The 18,311-nt window shown below is 49.4% G+C and overlaps 1 protein-coding gene across 2 annotated transcripts in view; it reads right to left on the bottom strand.

Annotated features, from left to right (window-relative positions):
* Positions 1-6,800, bottom strand: part of LOC138246618 (zinc finger protein Xfin-like) — an 80,117-nt gene extending 73,317 nt beyond the window's left edge. For both annotated transcript variants that reach the window (XM_069201325.1, XM_069201326.1), the window contains exon 1: positions 6,631-6,800. The gene's annotated coding sequence lies outside the window, so the exon portion shown is untranslated. The remainder of the gene's footprint in view (positions 1-6,630) is intronic.
* Positions 6,801-18,311: the final 11,511 nt, after the last annotated feature.

Below are 18,311 nucleotides of genomic sequence, written 5' to 3'. Positions count from 1 at the left end.
GCTTTTCTAAATTCAACTGAAGCCCAACGTCGTCTATACTGTATTCTGTTCGATGCACCTGTATTGCTCCCACAAATCCATCTGAGGAAAGAATTTAATTTTTAGCCTCCAATTTCAAATACCTTGACCTTTATAGTACGTTTTAAAATGTTCAGTTGTACATTTAGCCACTTTATGTATATACACATTATTATTCTGATAACATTATTTAATTTTCTAAGCAGTCGCGGACCTCCGAGGAGGCTTCGCAAACCCCCAGGCGGCCCAGGAAAACAGGTTCAGAACCACTGACTTAGAAGATAAACTTGACCTCTCATTCTTCACAGAAAACAAAGGTAAACAATTCATCCCCGTCTACGATAGACCTCCTAGTTCGCCAGATTACACCATCATAGTCCTCATTCATCTAAGAAGGAAGGTAGCCATTAAATCACAAAATCTGTAATCCACTTGTAGCTCTGTGATCCGACCCTCACTAAATCGCATTTTACCTTTCACACCGCCCCCGGGGCGTCAACACACTCTTTGCGGATTTCAAATGGGAATAACATTTTTCTAGATGACTTGAAGGAGAGGGCAGTGTCACAACTTCACTTCTTCCTACTAAACAAGAACCTGAAGCATTCTGCTCCTACCTACACCAAAGCTTCCATGCTGTGCCAGTAATTGTCATGGAAGGACAGACTAAAGTGGAGCCTCTGATTTCTGAAGATTGCTTTGAAAAATGTTGTATCCCATTCTCGCTCCTTTTCCCAACAATAATAATTTACAAGAACTAAACAATGGGTCTGAGGCTTCCCAGTATTCTGAGACACTAACCGCAATCAACAATATTACACCCAGAAAAAGCTAAAAGTATAAATACAAAGAAAGGCGCTCAAGGTTTCTCTGAAGAGCTGAATGAAGAAAAGAAATACCTGGGTGTTTCCTAGCATCAATGGAGTGTCCTAGCATCAGTGGAGTGTCCTAGCATCAGTGGAGTGTCCTAGCATCAGTGGAGTGTCCTAGCATCAGTGGAGTGTCCTAGCATCAATGGAGTGTCCTAGCATCAATGGAGTGTCCTAGCATCAATGGAGTGTCCTAGCATCAGTGGAGTGTCCTAGCATCAGTGGAGTGTCCTAGCATCAGTGGAGTGTCCTAGCATCAGTGGAGTGTCCTAGCATCAATGGAGTGTCCTAGCATCAGTGGAGTGTCCTAGCATCAGTGGAGTGTCCTAGCATCAGTGGAGTGTCCTAGCATCAGTGGAGTGTCCTAGCATCAATGGAGTGTCCTAGCATCAGTGGAGTGTCCTAGCATCAGTGGAGTGTCCTAGCATCAGTGGAGTGTCCTAGCATCAATGGAGTGTCCTAGCATCAGTGGAGTGTCCTAGCATCAATGGAGTCTCCTAGCATCAATGGAGTGTCCTAGCATCAGTGGAGTGTCCTAGCATCAGTGGAGTGTCCTAGCATCAGTGGAGTGTCCTAGCATCAGTGGAGTGTCCTAGCATCAGTGGAGTTTATCAGAATTGTAACCAATACAAAACTTGCTGAACACTTTACAAACCTCATCCCCTCTGTCTTATTTTAAAAAATCAGCAGGGACATCTCCCCATTTGGAGGCAACAACTCCTCGCTGGCCAATTGAGAAGTCCAGATTGTCTCCAAAGAGGACAAGTGACACCCTCATGGAAAATAACACAGGAACGGACCTGGAGTGCCTAAATAATTTAGACGCAGTAACTAACCTTTCATTCCAGAAAGATTTATAGAAAGGAATTTCTCGACTGTGTCAATACATCTGGGAGTGCCGCCTACTCGACAATTTCAGATCTGGTTATAGCACAGAAATAGCAACTATATAGACCATGGATGATGCTCTCTGCCCCCTGAATAAGGGAGCCTCTTCCCAGCTCATACTTCTTCACCACCCCGCGCATGTCCACGTGGTCAATCACAATCTCCAATTATACGCTCAGAATGAAAAAATTTAACAATCTTAAATTGGTTCCACTCCGATTGGAGTGACCGGTCTTAACAAATCAAGCGGGATAGGACTGCAGCAGACCTGACAAGAAGTAACACAAGGCATTATTTTATCCCCGGCTCTGTTCAACCTGTACATGGAACCTCCGACTCCAATCTTAAAACAATCAAACACCTCCTAATATCTTTGTGTGGGTGATACACATTATATCAAAGCAGTATCAAGAAGACATCCCATCCGAAATCAAATCCTTATTAACATACAAGCTTGGCTGTCTCTCAACCACCAGAAGCTTTATGCGTGGAAGACAGAAATCCTCATTGCACCCCGACGGAAACCACACGCACACAGTGTTAATTCCAGTCCAAGACTGCTTAAATTTTCTAAATGGCCCTAAACTCCAAACCCAAAATCATTGAAGGCTCCAAGTCCCTCCGGATCATCCTAAACAAGAAACTTCATCTTCACTTGCATGTAAAGGCCACAATAATGAGTGTGCAACACCTTGACAGACTTCACGGACATCAAACTCTTCTTCCCGGAAGCAGATCTTGGTCAGGTCTAGACTCCACCACAGCAATGGCTTTCTCACCAGACTCCCCAAGGAAGACCCCCCCCCACGCCCCCAATGAAGGAAGTTTTCAACTATACTGCAAGACTTACCTCAGGAGCGTGAACCTACAATCACATTACTCCAGTACCCATCATGCTCAAATGGCTCCCAGTCGAAACTAGAAGCATCCTCTCTAGGCTGCATCAGTCACAAAGCCACGCACGGTGGCACCCTGAGGTATCCCTGTCTCAAACAATCTTCCGATATAGGGATACCCAGCCTCTGTGCAGCACTCTACACTCAGTACTTCTACACCTACCCAGGTGAAACAAAAACACAAAAAAAGCATTTCAGTGTCGTTCTTGGGAAGTGAAGCCAGCTTATAGAATACTAACCTCTGGTTCAAAACTTTCAGAGGACTTAAAAACCCTACTGCTCCAGAAATACCTAATTAACTAACCTCTTTTCTTGCTATGGCCACGTACGTAGTCTCATGTTTGTGTCCCTCAGATGGTACTAGACTCTGCACATGTCTGATGTTAGAAGTTGTTTTACTACTAAACATTATTGTTAAGTGTCACTGGTAACTATTGTGATTGACTCTGACAGCCTTGTGTCTAGGAAGCAAGATAAAAAAAAAATCTGCAAATGAATAAACAAGGGTCTAATTCCCCTCTACCCCCTTGCTGTACCTGGGTACAGATTTACCTTCTTAAAATATTTCATTAAACTGACTTAATTTCACTTGTCACTTAAACATTAGAGCATGAATTGATGTTTTGTGCATCTAGGACTAGAAGAACTCAAGATGGGCACATGGGGGGTGAATCAGAACCTCTAAATCTGAAAGAGATTTGTTTAACCTGGTGAGTGGTTATCATTAACTTTTGGCATAGATCGAATGTTGTGAACGTGAAAACAACTAGCAAAAGGTAAAAAGTAAACTTTTTGGAGAATACTGGGTGTGTATTTGGGAACATGGACAGGTGGGGGGGGCACCCCTCATCTCTGAGGGTTTTTTTTTTTGTTCTCTTGGTTTTACTTTCGAAGAGGATTGGCCAGTCTGATTTCCCAACCCATCATCTCTTCATTCATTCTTTGAGCTTTTACTGTTAGTTTCAGTCTCCCCTCCAATGGCGCCCGCACCCCAAAAAAGATCTTCCCCAGCACGAGTATGTCTGCAGGAGCCTTGCTAATGTGTATCTTTTTCCTGTTGTATTATGGAAATGTTACTGCTGTAAATTCAACACTGAAAAGGAAACAAGTATTCTGTTTGTTGTGCTTTTTCATTTCTCTATATATTCAGTGAATTTTCAGTGATGTTTTAAATTTGAGCCTGCAGAGCTTTGTGGTGCAAAATTCTGTTTTTATTAAATGTAGACAAGAGGCAGCCATCTTGTTTTTCATGTTCAGTCAGCGGCGGAGAGCGTAGGAAAGGGTTGGGGGCCATCTCCCTGCAGAGGACACCCAGTACCTGGACCTCTGGAAGTTTACACCCGTTGCCTCTTGCTACGCCGTGATCTGTACTGCTGCCTCCTGCTTTACTCTGGCCCTTGTCCATCCGGCCTCCAGGACTGTGCCCGCGCCTGCCCCTAAGTGACTTCAGAAGTACACCGTGCCAAGCGTGGGTAGAGCAAAGGAAAACAGACCCGGGTATCGCCAATAGGAGTATTTTTAATGCGCTAACACATAGGGCCTGATTACGAGCTGCTTGTAACATTCCGCCCCATGCGTAGACCCTTGTTTATGCACAGGTTGCAATTACAAGTTCTCAGGTATTTAACTTTGTCGGATGCGTGAAACACCTCAACCTTCATTAGATTTCAGCAGGTGAGACATACAGGAGGGAGACAGCGGGAGCAAACAGGGCATTGTAAAGTAGTTCCTCCTGCGGTTCAACGTGAGCATTTGAGCAAGGGTGGAAGGATATACTCAAACAGCCAATAGCACTAGGAGAGAGAAGGCTATTCCAAAGGCCAAGGTGAGACATGGTAGAGAAAATCTCAAGCCAATGGCTGAAACAGGCTGGTCGAAGAAAGCCAATTGCAGAAAGGGGCGGGCCCAAAGCCCACTCTATAATTAGCAAATGTCTGTTTGACAACTATACTCTCAAACCCAGACCTAAAAGAAGCTTTTGCAATGCACTGGGTCTTGCGTTTGCTCGAGATAGAGCTATTGGTATTGTAAATTCCTAACTGGACTTTTCCTGCCACATAAATTGAAATAGAAAAGTAAAACAGTTGACATAAGCGAGACGATTCGAAGCGCCACGGCCGCCATGAGCATGAACGCGAAGGAACGACACAAAAGAAAAAGAGGTTCGCTCACAGTCAAACGTATCGGCAAACGTGCAATTATCCATGCAATTATCCTTTGTCGATGGCCAAGGAGGTAACAAAACCACACTAAGGAGGGACAAATGTAAAGCATGTACCAATCATAACAAAGGATTTCTGAAAGGCAAGCCCACGAACGAGTAAAAGTGATAGGCGTGTGATGGGCGTGGTTAAAAGCCCACATAGATACCAACACATCAGAAAAGCAGTGCTTGCGCGCTGCTATGCTCGACCTAAAAAGTGCGGAAAATAGAAGGGACCGGCCCAGAGCTGCATCCCATGAAACGCAGCAGCACCGTCTCTATCTTCGAACAGCATGAGGTGGGATGACTTGTATGAGTCTCTCCAGATGTATCTACCCACAATGCACCCCGGGAAGCAGCAATGTGGACATTAATCCTCCACGGTGCAGTGAGATCCATCCCAAGGAGCAGTCTCCATACACCCATGCACACACCAAGGATCTCTGCCCTCTCAGGGGGAACGTGAAGATAAAATAGGAAGAACAAAGGGCAGAGTGAGAAGGGAAGAAGACACTGAGTGAAAGAAAGTATAAGCGAGAAAATGCAATGAGAGGAGGATGGAAGGAAAGAGAGAGAATGAAAGAATGGGAAAAATGAAACTAGCGAAGGAAGCTAAAAGCAGAGATAAGGAAGGGAACGAGTAAAAGAAAAATTGAGAAAACAGATGGAAGAAAAGAGCTCAGGGGAAAATGGAGAGAAAGTGACAAAAAGAAAGAAAAAGAAAAGAGACAGGAAGGAGTGAAAGACAATAAAGTGAAAGAAAAATTAGGGGTCAAAGTAAATATTTTAAAAGAAAAGAATGAAGTTAAGGCATGGGCAGAATGAAGTGGAAAGGGATAAAAGGGGAAAGGAAAAACAATTGAAAAAAGGGATGGAAAAGAGGAAAGAAAAGTGGGAGAACAAAGATGGAATGAAACCGAGAAGGAAGGAAACTTTGAGACGAAAGTAAAGAGAAAAATAAATTCAATAAGCTGAGTGAGAAAAAAGGGGAGGAGGAAGAGAAGACGTGATGGGGAAGAGAGGATGGAAGCGAAGAAGAAACAAACGCGAAGAATTACACAGAGGTGGAAGGAGAAAGAAATGATAAACAAGGGGTGGACAATGGTAGGAACCAGTGAGGGGCGAGATAAGGAGGGAGAGAAACGAGAAAACCAGAGAACGAAAACGGGATGTGAGAGAAAAGTAGGAAACCTCGAAAAGAAGCGAGAAACCAAAATAAACAACCGGAAGAGCCCGAAGACACGAGGATCGGGATGTTTGGAAAAGGGGAATGATTAAAGCGCTGGAGGGGCAATTAAGGAAGAGTCTGCTGGGGGTAAACCAGGCGGGGGCAAGTGTGGTAGAGACCACTGGAGAGAGAGAAAAAGGGGCACAAGAGAGGCAGATGAAGGCGGCGTTGGGTGGGCAGTTCAGGGGGCAGCAGATCGGGGGGTGTAGAAGGGCAGATGGCGAGGCAAGAACAGGGCAGTAACGGGGAACTTCCAGGAAGAGATGGGGCAGAGAGGAGAGGAATAAATGCCACTTCATGGGCAGGTGAGGGGGCGCTGAGGGTCAAGGGCAGGTACAGATGCTGGACCAGGGGCAGTTAGAGGGAACTTCGAGGACCAGGGGGCAGTCAGTGCAGTGAAATGACACCGTGTGGGGCAGATGAGGGCAGGCACCGGCGGGGTCGAGGGCAGGCCGGGGTGCCAGGCGCAGTTAGTCTGAAGTTGGGGTGCGGGGGGCGGGCAGAGGGGCAGGGAGATGCGCTGCTCACCTGGCAGGGCCCCGAGGCTGGGGGCGCCCGGGGGTGGCGTCAGGCCCGCCTCAGCCCCTCCCGGGGGCGGCTAGAGGGGGCTCCGGGCCTCGGCCATGGTGTGGATCCTGCAGCACAGGCTCCTCCATAGGGCTCCACGGGGGGAGGGGGCAGCAGAGGCGGGGGAGGGAGCCTGGCCTTGTACGGTGGCCCGCTGGCCCAAGCCGAGGCAGCATGGCCGCCGGAGAGGGAAGGAGGGGTGGGTGGTGGGGGCCCAGGGAGCAGTGCCATGCAGCAGAGCGCAGGGCGAGTCCAGGGCTCCGCGTCGGGGACATTGTTAGTGCTTCGGGACCCGGAGGACAGACGAGAGAGAAGAGATCCGGCGGCAGGAAACACTGCAACAATGTAACAGAAATGTAACCATCAGAAGAACACGCTCCGGGAAACAGTGCAACAATGTAACCACCAGAACACAGCAGGAAACACTGCAACAAAGTAACAGAACTGTAACCATCAGAAGAACACACTCCAGGTAACAGTGCAACAATGTAACCACCAGAACACACAGCAGGAAACACTGCAACAATGTAACAGAAATGTAACCATCAGAAGAACACGCTCCGGGAAACAGTGCAAAAATGTAACAGAAATGTAACCATCAGAAGAACACACTCGGGTAACAGTGCAACAATGTAACCACCAGAACACAGCAGGAAACACTGCAACAAAGTAACACAACTGTAACCATCAGAAGAACACACTCCAGGTAACAGTGCAACAATGTAACCACCAGAACACACAGCAGGAAACACTGCAACAATGTAACAGAAATGTAACCATCAGAAGAACACGCTCCGGGAAACAGTGCAAAAATGTAACAGAAATGTAACCATCAGAAGAACACACTCGGGTAACAGTGCAACAATGTAACCACCAGAACACAGCAGGAAACACTGCAACAAAGTAACAGAACTGTAACCATCAGAAGAACACACTCCAGGTAACAGTGCAACAATGTAACCACCAGAACACACAGCAGGAAACACTGCAACAATGTAACAGAAATGTAACCATCAGAAGAACACGCTCCGGGAAACAGTGCAACAATGTAACCACCAGAACACAGCAGGAAACACTGCAACAAAGTAACAGAACTGTAACCATCAGAAGAACACACTCCAGGTAACAGTGCAACAATGTAACCACCAGAACACACAGCAGGAAACACTGCAACAATGTAACAGAAATGTAACCATCAGAAGAACACGCTCCGGGAAACAGTGCAAAAATGTAACAGAAATGTAACCATCAGAAGAACACACTCGGGTAACAGTGCAACAATGTAACCACCAGAACACAGCAGGAAACACTGCAACAAAGTAACAGAACTGTAACCATCAGAAGAACACACTCCAGGTAACAGTGCAACAATGTAACCACCAGAACACACAGCAGGAAACACTGCAACAATGTAACAGAAATGTAACCATCAGAAGAACACGCTCCGGGAAACAGTGCAAAAATGTAACAGAAATGTAACCATCAGAAGAAAACACTCGGGTAACAGTGCAACAATGTAACCACCAGAACACAGCAGGAAACACTGCAACAAAGTAACAGAACTGTAACCATCAGAAGAACACACTCCAGGTAACAGTGCAACAATGTAACCACCAGAACACACAGCAGGAAACACTGCAACAATGTAACAGAAATGTAACCGTCAGAGCAACACACTCGGGAAACAGTGCAACAATGTAACAGAAATGTAACCATCAGAAGAACACACTCCGGGAAACAGTGCAACAATGTAACAGAAATGTAACCATCAGAAGAACACACTCCGGGAAACAGTGCAACAATGTAACAGAAATGTAACCATCAGAAGAACACACTCCAGGAAACAGTGCAACAATGTAACAACCAGAACACACAGCAGGAAACACTGCAACAATGTAACAGAAATGTAACCGTCAGAAGAACACACTCGGGTAACAGTGCAACAATGTAACCACCAGAACACACAGCAGGAAACACTGCAACAAAGTAACAGAAATGTAACCATCAGAAGAACACACTCAAGGAAACAGTGCAACAATGTAACCATCAAAACACACAGCAGAAAACACTGCAACAATGTAACAGAACTGTAACCATCAGAAGAACACACTCAAGGAAACAGTGCAACAATGTAACCACCAGAACACAGCAGGAAACAGTGCAACAAAGTAACAGAACTGTAACCATCAGAAGAACACACTCAAGGAAACAGTGCAACAATGTAACCACCGGAAGAACTCATGGCAGGAAACACTGCAACAATGTAACAGAAATGTAACCATCAGAAGAACACACTCCAGGTAACAGTGCAACAATGTAACCATCAGAACACACAGCAGGAAACACTGCAACAATGTAACAGAAATGTAACCGTCAGAACAAACACACTCTAGGTAACAGTGCAACAATGTAACCACCGGAAGAACTCACGGCAGGAAACACTGCAACAATGTAACAGAAATGTAACCACCAGAAGAACACACTCCGGGAAACAGTGCAACAATGTAACCATTAGAACACACAGCAGGAAACACTGCAACAATGTAACAGAAATGTAACCATCAGAAGAACACACTCCGGGAAACAGTGCAACAATGTAACAGAAATGTAACCATCAGAAGAACACACTCCAGGAAACAGAGCAACAATGTAACCACCAGAAGAACTCACAGCAGGAAACACTGCAACAATGTAACCATTAGAACACAGGGCAGAAACAGTGCAACAATGTAACAACTGTAACAATTAGAACACAGGCAGGAAACAGTGCAACAATGTAACCATTAGAACACAGGGCAGGAAACAGTGCAACAATGTAGCAAAAATGTAACCATCAGAAGAACACACTCTAAGTAACAGTGCAACAATGTAACCACCAGAAGAACCCACGACAGGAAACACTGCAACAATGTAACAGAAATGTAACCATCAGAAGAACACCCTCTAGGTAACAGTGCAACAATGTAACCACCATAAGAACTCACGACAGGAAACCCTGCAACAATGTAACAGAAATGTAACCATCAGAAGAACACACTCCAGGTAACAGTGCAACAATGTAACAAACATGTAACCATCAGAAGAACACACCCCAGGAAACACTGCAACAATGTAACAGAAATGTAAAAATCAGAAGAACACACTCCGGGAAACAGTGCAACAATGTAACAACTGTAACATTTAGAACACACTGCAGGAAACAGTGCAACAATGTAACATAAATGTAACCATCAGAAGAACACACTCCAGGAAACAGTGCAACAATGTAACAACCAGAACACACAGCAGGAAACACTGCAACAATGTAACAGAAATGTAACCATCAGAAGAACACACTCCAGGAAACAGTGCAACAATGTAACCACCAGAAGAACTCACAGCAGGAAACAGTGCAACAATGTAACCACCAGAAGAACTCACGCAGGAAACAGTGCAACAATGTAACAACTGTAACATTTAGAACACACAGCAGGAAACAGTGCAACAATGTAACAACTGTAGCAATTAGAACACACGGCAGGAAACAGTGCAAAAATGTAACAACTGTAACAATTAGAACACAAGGCAGGAAACAGTGCAACAATGTAACAACTGTAACAATTAGAACACAAGGCAGGAAACAGTGCAACAATGTAACCATCAGAACACACAGCAGGAAACACTGCAACAATGTAACCATCAGAACACACAGCAGTAAACAGTGCAACAATGTAACCATCAGAACACACAGCAGGAAACACTGCAACAATGTAACCATCAGAACCCAGCCAAGAAACAATGCAACAATATAACAGAAATGTAACCATCAGAAGAGCACACTCCAGGAAACAGTGCAAAAATGTAACAGAAATGTAACCATCAGAAGAACACACTCCGGGAAACAGTGCAACGATATAACAGAAATGTAACCAGCAGAAGAACACACTCCGGGAAACAGTGCAACAATGTAACAGAAATGTAACCATCAGATGAACACACAACAGGAAACACCGCAACAATGTAACCATCAAAACACAGCCAAGAAACAGTGCAACAATGTAACAAAACTGTAACCATTAGAACACAGGACAGGAAACATTGCAACAATGTAACAACTGTAACAATTAGAACACCTGGCAGGAAACACTGCAACAATGTAACCACCAGAAGAACTCACGGCAGGACACAGTGCAACAATGTAATAAAAATATAACCACAAGAAGAACACACTCCAGCAAACAGTGCAACAATGTAACTATTAGAACACACGACAGGAAACAGTGCAACAATGTAACCATCAGAACATATGCCAAGAAACACTGCAACAATGTAACAGAAATTTAAACATTGGAATACATGCCAGGAAACAGTGCAACAATGTAACCATTAGAAGATACACCAAGAAACAGTGAAACAATGTAGCAGAAATGTAAACACTAGAACACACGCCAGGAAACGGTGCAACAATGTAACCATCAGAAGATACACCAAGAAACATTGAAACAATGTAGCAGAAATGTAAACACTAGAACACACGCCAGGAAACAGTGCAACAATGCAACCATTAGAACACACGCCAGGAAACAGTGCAACAATGTAACCATCAGAACATATGACAAGAAACAGTGCAACAATGTAACAGAAATGTAGACATTAGATCACACGCCAGGAAACAGTGCAACAATGTAACAATTGAAACATACACCAAGAAGCAGTGCAACAATGTAACAGAAATGTAAGCATTGAACACACGCCAGGAAACAATGCAACAGTGTAACAGAAATGTGACCATTAGAACACACGCCAGGAAACAGTTCAACAATCTAACAGAAATGTAAACATTAGAACACACATCATAGGAACCCTGCGACCCCCACACCCAGCTGAGATGCCACACTTACTGAGGGTATAAATATACCCATAGAGCCAGCCCCCACTCCTGGCACACCTGATGCTTTGTGCAATGACCCTGGGTACCACCTGTGGAATAAAAAAAACCTCAGGAGCAGTGCTTAGTTTGAGACAGTGGCTGTCCGTGGGGGGCACCAGCTTTTTGGGGGCCGGCACTTATTTCTTCTCATCAGACACTTCCCAAGACCAACAGAGGGAAAAACAAACTCAGCGGTAAGACTGAAGAGGACAAATACAGAAAGTAAATCACAAAGGGAGAAAGCAGAAGCCTGAAAGAGTGAGATGGTGGGGCAGGGAGTGCCTCACAGTGAATTAAAGCGGCCTGAGGTGTATTCAGGATGGCTCACCCATGGGATTTGGCAAGCTGACAATTTATAGCGCCTGCCACATCCCTTTGAGCAGCGCTTAGGGCACCCACACGTATTATTTTACAAATAAAGCACTTCCTGTGAGGGATGGATGTTGTTTATGAGTGATGGAGCAACGTCACTCATGCGGGTGGTGGGCGTAAGTGAAGGGGGGTCAGAATCATAATAAGGAAGGGAGAGTGTCATGGGCCCCGCATGAGTGATTTGTGGTGAGTGACTGACTTTGGACTGACAAAGTAAGGACCTTTCAGAAAGCGGTACTGTCCTAGCATGTATTTAGCGCTTTCTACAGCACTGAAGTGCTTTGCAGACAGGTGACACGCTACTGAATACTTACTTGTCCTTCTCACGCTGTTTACCACACACATGTCACTATACGTGCCAATCAGTTGCATACATTGCAGCTGCTTGAATGACGTTTCAGTGACGTGCCAATCAGTTGCATACATTGCAGCTGCTTGAATGACGTTTCAGCGACGTGACAATCAGTTGCATACATTGCAGCTGCTTGAATGACGTTTCAGCGACGTGACAATCAGTTGCATACATTGCAGCTGCTTGAATGACGTTTCAGCGACGTGACAATCAGTTGCATACATTGCAGCTGCTTAAATGACGTTTCAGCGACGTGACAATCAGTTGCATACATTGCAGCTGCTTAAATGACGTTTCAGCGACGTGACAATCAGTTGCATACTTTGGAGATGCTTGAATGACGTTTCAGTGATGGGCCAATCAGTTGTATGCATTTGAGATACTTAAAATGTTGAAGGCTTAGTCATGCATATGAGTTACAGTCTGTGATTCTGATTGGCACACATTTGCAGACGGTTGAAATAGTCTGCCAAGCAGTCTATTGTGCGATCAATTTCGTAAAGTTGTCACAATTTTCCATGCATCCGGACACGCAGGTGATCATGCATGGTGTCATGTCATGGTCATGCAAGCTATTAGGCATCTAATCTTTCTCAGGCTCTAGTCTGACGTCATGTAGTGGTGTGCATTGCATGGTTGATAATTTACAAGACACCGGTCGAGCTGGTTTATAGAAATGCTTTATCGCATTTCACTAATAACACTAGGCCTCACTCCAGTAAGGTGGTCATGGTAGTGTCACAAACTTTCACTTGTTCTGCAGTCTCACTAACTCAAGCATTTACTGCAAGCAAAAGACACGTGGGAAAGATGGAGGAAGAGAAAATCGAAAAAGCGTCACAAAGAGAGAAATCAGAAAGCTGCAGAGTGAGATAAAGGGGCAGGGAGTGGCTGTAAATGGAATAAAGAGGCCTGAAATGGCTTCAGGATTACTCTGCCTCAGTATTCCGTGTTTGAACGTTTAATTGCAGGAGTCGTGAGTTTCAGAGGAGAGCTTTGGGCACCGGCACGTTTTTATTTACAAATTAAGCACTGACGTCAGATCATGCTGATTCATACTGTGGTCCAGCGGTAGCGACCACTAGAAGCAACCATCATAGGTGAAAGGACGTGACCAGGAAGGCAGAGAGGCAACAGAGGAATAATTAAACAGGGGATGTAGGGGATCTCTGCAGGGACAACTGGAGGGTAAACCAGGCAGATAGAAGACAAAAGAGGGTGGTAAAGAGACAACAAGCATTTACAATGCATCGGGTCTCGTGTTTGCTCGTGTTAGAGCTGATCGCGTTGTAAACTCCTAACCCGACTTTTCACCTATCGGGCAAAAGTGCATTTATGCACGTAACCCGAAAAAGTGAAATCAAGTAGGTAAAGCGCTCGACTTCTGCCAAGCGAGATCGGGCTCGTAAATTAGTTTAAAAAAAAGTCCACGAGCCCGATGGAAAACAGCGAGCCTCGCATGTTTTCTGTACTTGGTCGCTGCGCTGGAGGAGGGCTTGCCACCGGAAAAGGCATGACATATGCGTGCCTTCGACTAATGAAAGCAAGCAGATTTAATTAGGGAAGCCCACGAACCAATAAAAAGCACTGACGTGAAGTTGACAGGGCTCGGAGCCCTTTTCTAAATACTAAAGAGTCTCCCTGCTATACGCATGCGCGAGCGCATGCAAAGCAGGCTCGACCCTAAAAAGGGGGCATAAGAGAGGCAGGTAATCAAAGCGCTATAAGAGTGAAAAGTAACTCAGGCCAGCACGTCAGGCAGAGATCTGCCATTATGCGACCTTAGCCAAGCATTAGTGCAGAATTCTACTTAACACATAGAGCTCCTTGGCAGGGGCGACCTGTGCATCAGGCTTCAGGACTCTGCCCTTCTGATCTGTGGGCGGCCTGTGCATCAGGGCTCTGCCCTTCTGATCTGTGGGCGGCCTGTGCATCAGGGCTTCAGGGCTCTGCCCTTCTGATCTGTGGGCGGCCTGTGCATCAGGCTTCGGGGCTCTGCCCTTCTGATCTGTGGGCGGCCTGTGCATCAGGCTACAGGGCTCTGCCCTTCTCATCTGTGGGCGGCCTGTGCATCAGGGCTTCGGGGCTCCACCCTTCTGATCTGTGGGCGGCCTGTGCATCAGGCTTCGGGGCTCTGCCCTTCTGATCTGTGGGCGGCCTGTGCATCAGGCTTCGGGGCTCTGCCCTTCTGATCTGTGGGCGGCTTGTGCATCAGGGCTTCGGGGCTATGCCCTTCTGATCTGTGGGCGGCCTGTGCATCAGGGCTTCAGGGCTCTGCCCTTATGATCTCGGGGCGGCCTGTGCATCAGGGCTTCAGGGCTCTGCCCTTCTGATCTGTGGGCGGCCTGTGCATCAGGGCTTCGGGGCTCTGCCCTTCCAATCTGAGGGCGGCCTGTGCATCAGGGCTTCGGGGCTCTGCCCTTATGATCTCGGGGCGGCCTGTACATCAGGGCTTCAGGGCTCTGCCCTTCTGATCTGTGGGCGGCCTGTGCATCAGGGCTTCGGGGCTCTGCCCTTCTGATCTTGGGGCGGCCTGTGCATCAGGGCTTCGGGGCTCTGCCCTTCTGATCTCTGGGCAGCCTGTGCATCAGGGCTTCGGGGCTCTGCCCTTCTGATCTCGGGGCGGCCTGTGCATCGTGGCTTCGGGGCTCTGCCCTTCTGATCTCAGGGCAGCTGTGTGTCAGGGCTTCGGGGCTCTGCCCTTCTGATCTGTGGGCAGCCTGTGCATCAGGGCTTCGGGGCTCTGCCCTTCTGATCTGTGGGCGGCCTGTGCATCAGGGCTTCAGGACTCTGCCCTTCTGATCTCGGGGCAGCTGTGTGTCAGGGCTTCGGGGCTCTGCACTTCCAATCTGAGGGCGGCCTGTGCATCAGGGCTTCGGGGCTCTGCCCTTCTGATCTCGGGGCAGCCTGTGCATTGTGGCTTCGGGGCTCTGCCCTTCTGATCTCGGGGCGGCCTGTGCATCAGGGCTTTGGGGCTCTGCCCTTCTGATCTCGGGGCAGCCTGTGCATTGTGGCTTCGGGGCTCTGCCCTTCTGATCTCGGGGCAGCCTGTGCATTGTGGCTTCGGGGCTCTGCCCTTCCAATCTGTGGGCGGCCTGTGCATCAGGGCTTCAGGTCTCTGCCCTTCTGATCTGTGGGCGGCCTGTGCATCAGGACTTCGGGTCTCTGCCCTTCTGATCTGGGGGCAGCCTGTGCATCAGGGCTTTGGGGCTCTGCCCTTCTGATCTGGGGGCGGCCTGTGCATCAGGACTTCGGGTCTCTGCCCTTCTGATCTGTGGGCGGCCTGTGCATCAGGGCTTCAGGCTCTGCCCTTCTGATCTCTGGGCGGCCTGTGCATCAGGCTTCAGGGCTCTGCCCTTCTGATCTGTGGGCGGCCTGTGCATCAGGGCTTCGGGGCTCTGCCCTTCTGATCTGTGGGCAGCCTGTTCATCAGGGCTTCGGGGCTCTGCCCTTCTGATCTGTGGGCAGCCTGTGCATCAGGCTTCCGGGGCTCTGCCCTTCTGATCTGTGGGCGACCTGTGCATCAGGCTTCTGGGCTCTGCCCTTCTGATCTGTGGGTGGCCTGTGCATCAGGCTTCCGGGCTCTGCCCTTCTGATTTGGGGGCGGCCTGTGCATCAGGCTTCAGGGCTCTGCCCTTCTGATCTCGGGGCGGCCTGTGCATCAGGGCTTCGGGGCTCTGCCCTTCTGATCTCGGGGCAGCCTGTTCATCAGGGCTTCAGGACTCTGCCCTTCTGAGCTGTGGGCGGCCTGTGCATCAGGCTTCAGGGCTCTGCCCTTCTGATCTGTGGGCGGCCTGTGCATCAGGCTTCAGGGCTCTGCCCTTCTGATCTGTGGGCGGCCTGTGCATCAGGGCTTCGGGGCTCTGCCCTTCTGATCTGTGGGCGGCCTGTGCATCAGGGCTTCGGGGCTCTGCCCTTCTGATCTGTGGGCGGCCTGTGCATCAGGCTTCGGGGCTCTGCCCTTCTGATCTGTGGGCGGCCTGTGCATCAGGGCTTCGGGGCTCTGCCCTTCTGATTTGGGGGCGGCCTGTGCATCAGGCTTCGGGGCTCTGCCCTTCTGATCTGCGGGCGGCCTGTGCATCAGGCTTCAGGGCTCTGCCCTTCTGATCTGTGGGCGGCCTGTGCATCAGGGCTTCGGGGCTCTGCCCTTCTGATCTGGGGGCGGCCTGTGCATCAGGCTTCAGGGCTCTGCCCTTCTGATCTGTGGGCGGCCTGTGCATCAGGGCTTCGGGGCTCTGCCCTTCTGATCTGTGGGCGGCCTGTGCATCAGGCTTCAGGGCTCTGCCCTTCTGATCTGTGGGCGGCCTGTGCATCAGGCTTCGGGGCTCTGCCCTTCTGATTTGGGGGCGGCCTGTGCATCAGGCTTCAGGGCTCTGCCCTTCTGATCTGTGGGCGGCCTGTGCATCAGACTTCAGGGCTCTGCCCTTCTGATCTGTGGGCGGCCTGTGCATCAAGGCTCTGACCTTCTGATCTCTGGGCGACCTGTGCATCAGGCTTCAGGGCTCTGCCCTTCTGATCTCTGGGCGGCCTGTGCATCAGGGCTTCGGGGCTCTGCCCTTCTGATCTCGGGGCGGCCTGTGCAACAGGGCTTCGGGGCTCTGCCCTTCTGATCTTAGGGCAGCTGTGTGTCAGGGCTTCGGGGCTCTGCCCTTCTGATCTGTGGGCGGCCTGTGCATCAGGGCTTCGGGGCTCTGCCCTTCTAATCTGTGGGCGGCCTGTGCATCAAGGCTCTGTCCTTCTGATCTGTGGGCGGCCTGTGCATCAGGGCTTCGGGGCTCTGCCCTTCTGATCTCTGGGCGGCCTGTGCATCAAGGCTCTGCCCTTCTGATCTCTGGGCGACCTGTGCATCAGGCTTCAGGGCTCTTCCCTTCTGATCTGTGGGCGGCCTGTGCATCAGGGCTTCGGGGCTCTACCCTTCTGATCTCGGGGCAGCCTGTGCATCAGGGCTTCGGGGCTCTGCCCTTCTGATCTCTGGGCAGCCTGTGCATCAGGCTTCAGGGCTCTGCCCTTCTGATCTGTGGGCGGCCTGTGCATCAGGGCTTTGGGGTTCTGCCCTTCTGATCTCGGGGCGGCCTGTGCATTGTGGCTTCGGGGCTCCGCCCTTCTGATCTCAGGGCAGCTGTGTGTCAGGGCTTCGGGGCTCTGCCCTTCTGATCTGTGGGCGGCCTGTGCATCAGGGCTTCGGGGCTCTGCCCTTCTGATCTCGGGGCAGCTGTGTGTCAGGGCTTCGGGGCTCTGCACTTCCAATCTGAGGGCGGCCTGTGCATCAGGGCTTCGGGGCTCTGCCCTTCTGATCTCGGGGCAGCCTGTGCATTGTGGCTTCGGGGCTCTGCCCTTCTGATCTCGGGGCGGCCTGTGCATCAGGGCTTTGGGGCTCTGCCCTTCTGATCTCGGGGCAGCCTGTGCATCAGGGCTTCGGGGCTCTGCCCTTCTGATCTCGGGGCGGCCTGTGCATCAGGGCTTTGGGGCTCTGCCCTTCTGATCTCGGGGCAGCCTGTGCATCAGGGCTTCGGGGCTCTGCCCTTCTGATCTCGGGGCAGCCTGTGCATCAGGGCTTCGGGGCTCTGCCCTTCTGATCTGTGGGCGGCCTGTGCATCAGGGCTTCAGGGCTCTACCCTTCTGATCTCTGGGCGGCCTGTGCATCAGGGCTTCGGGGCTCTGCCCTTCTGATCTCTAGGCGGCCTGTGCATCAGGGCTTCGGGGCTCTGCCCTTCTGATCTTGGGGCAGCTGTGTGTCAGGGCTTCGGGGCTCTGCCCTTCTGATCTCTGGGCGGCCTGTGCATCAGGCTTCGGGGCTCTGCCCTTCTGATCTGTGGGCGGCCTGTGCATCAGGCTTCGGGGCTCTGCCCTTCTGATCTGTGGGCGGCCTGTGCATCAGGGCTTCGGGGCTCTGCCCTTCTGATTTGGGGGCAGCTGTGTGTCAGGGCTTCGGGGCTCTGCCCTTCTGATCTGTGGGCGGCCTGTGCATCAGGGCTCTGCCCTTCTGATCTGAGGGCTGCTTGTGCATTG

The sequence above is a fragment of the Pleurodeles waltl genome, chromosome 7 (assembly GCF_031143425.1).
Source record: "Pleurodeles waltl isolate 20211129_DDA chromosome 7, aPleWal1.hap1.20221129, whole genome shotgun sequence".
NCBI classification, from domain to species: Eukaryota; Metazoa; Chordata; class Amphibia; order Caudata; family Salamandridae; genus Pleurodeles; species Pleurodeles waltl.
This window is presented reverse-complemented; position numbering and strand designations above follow the sequence as displayed.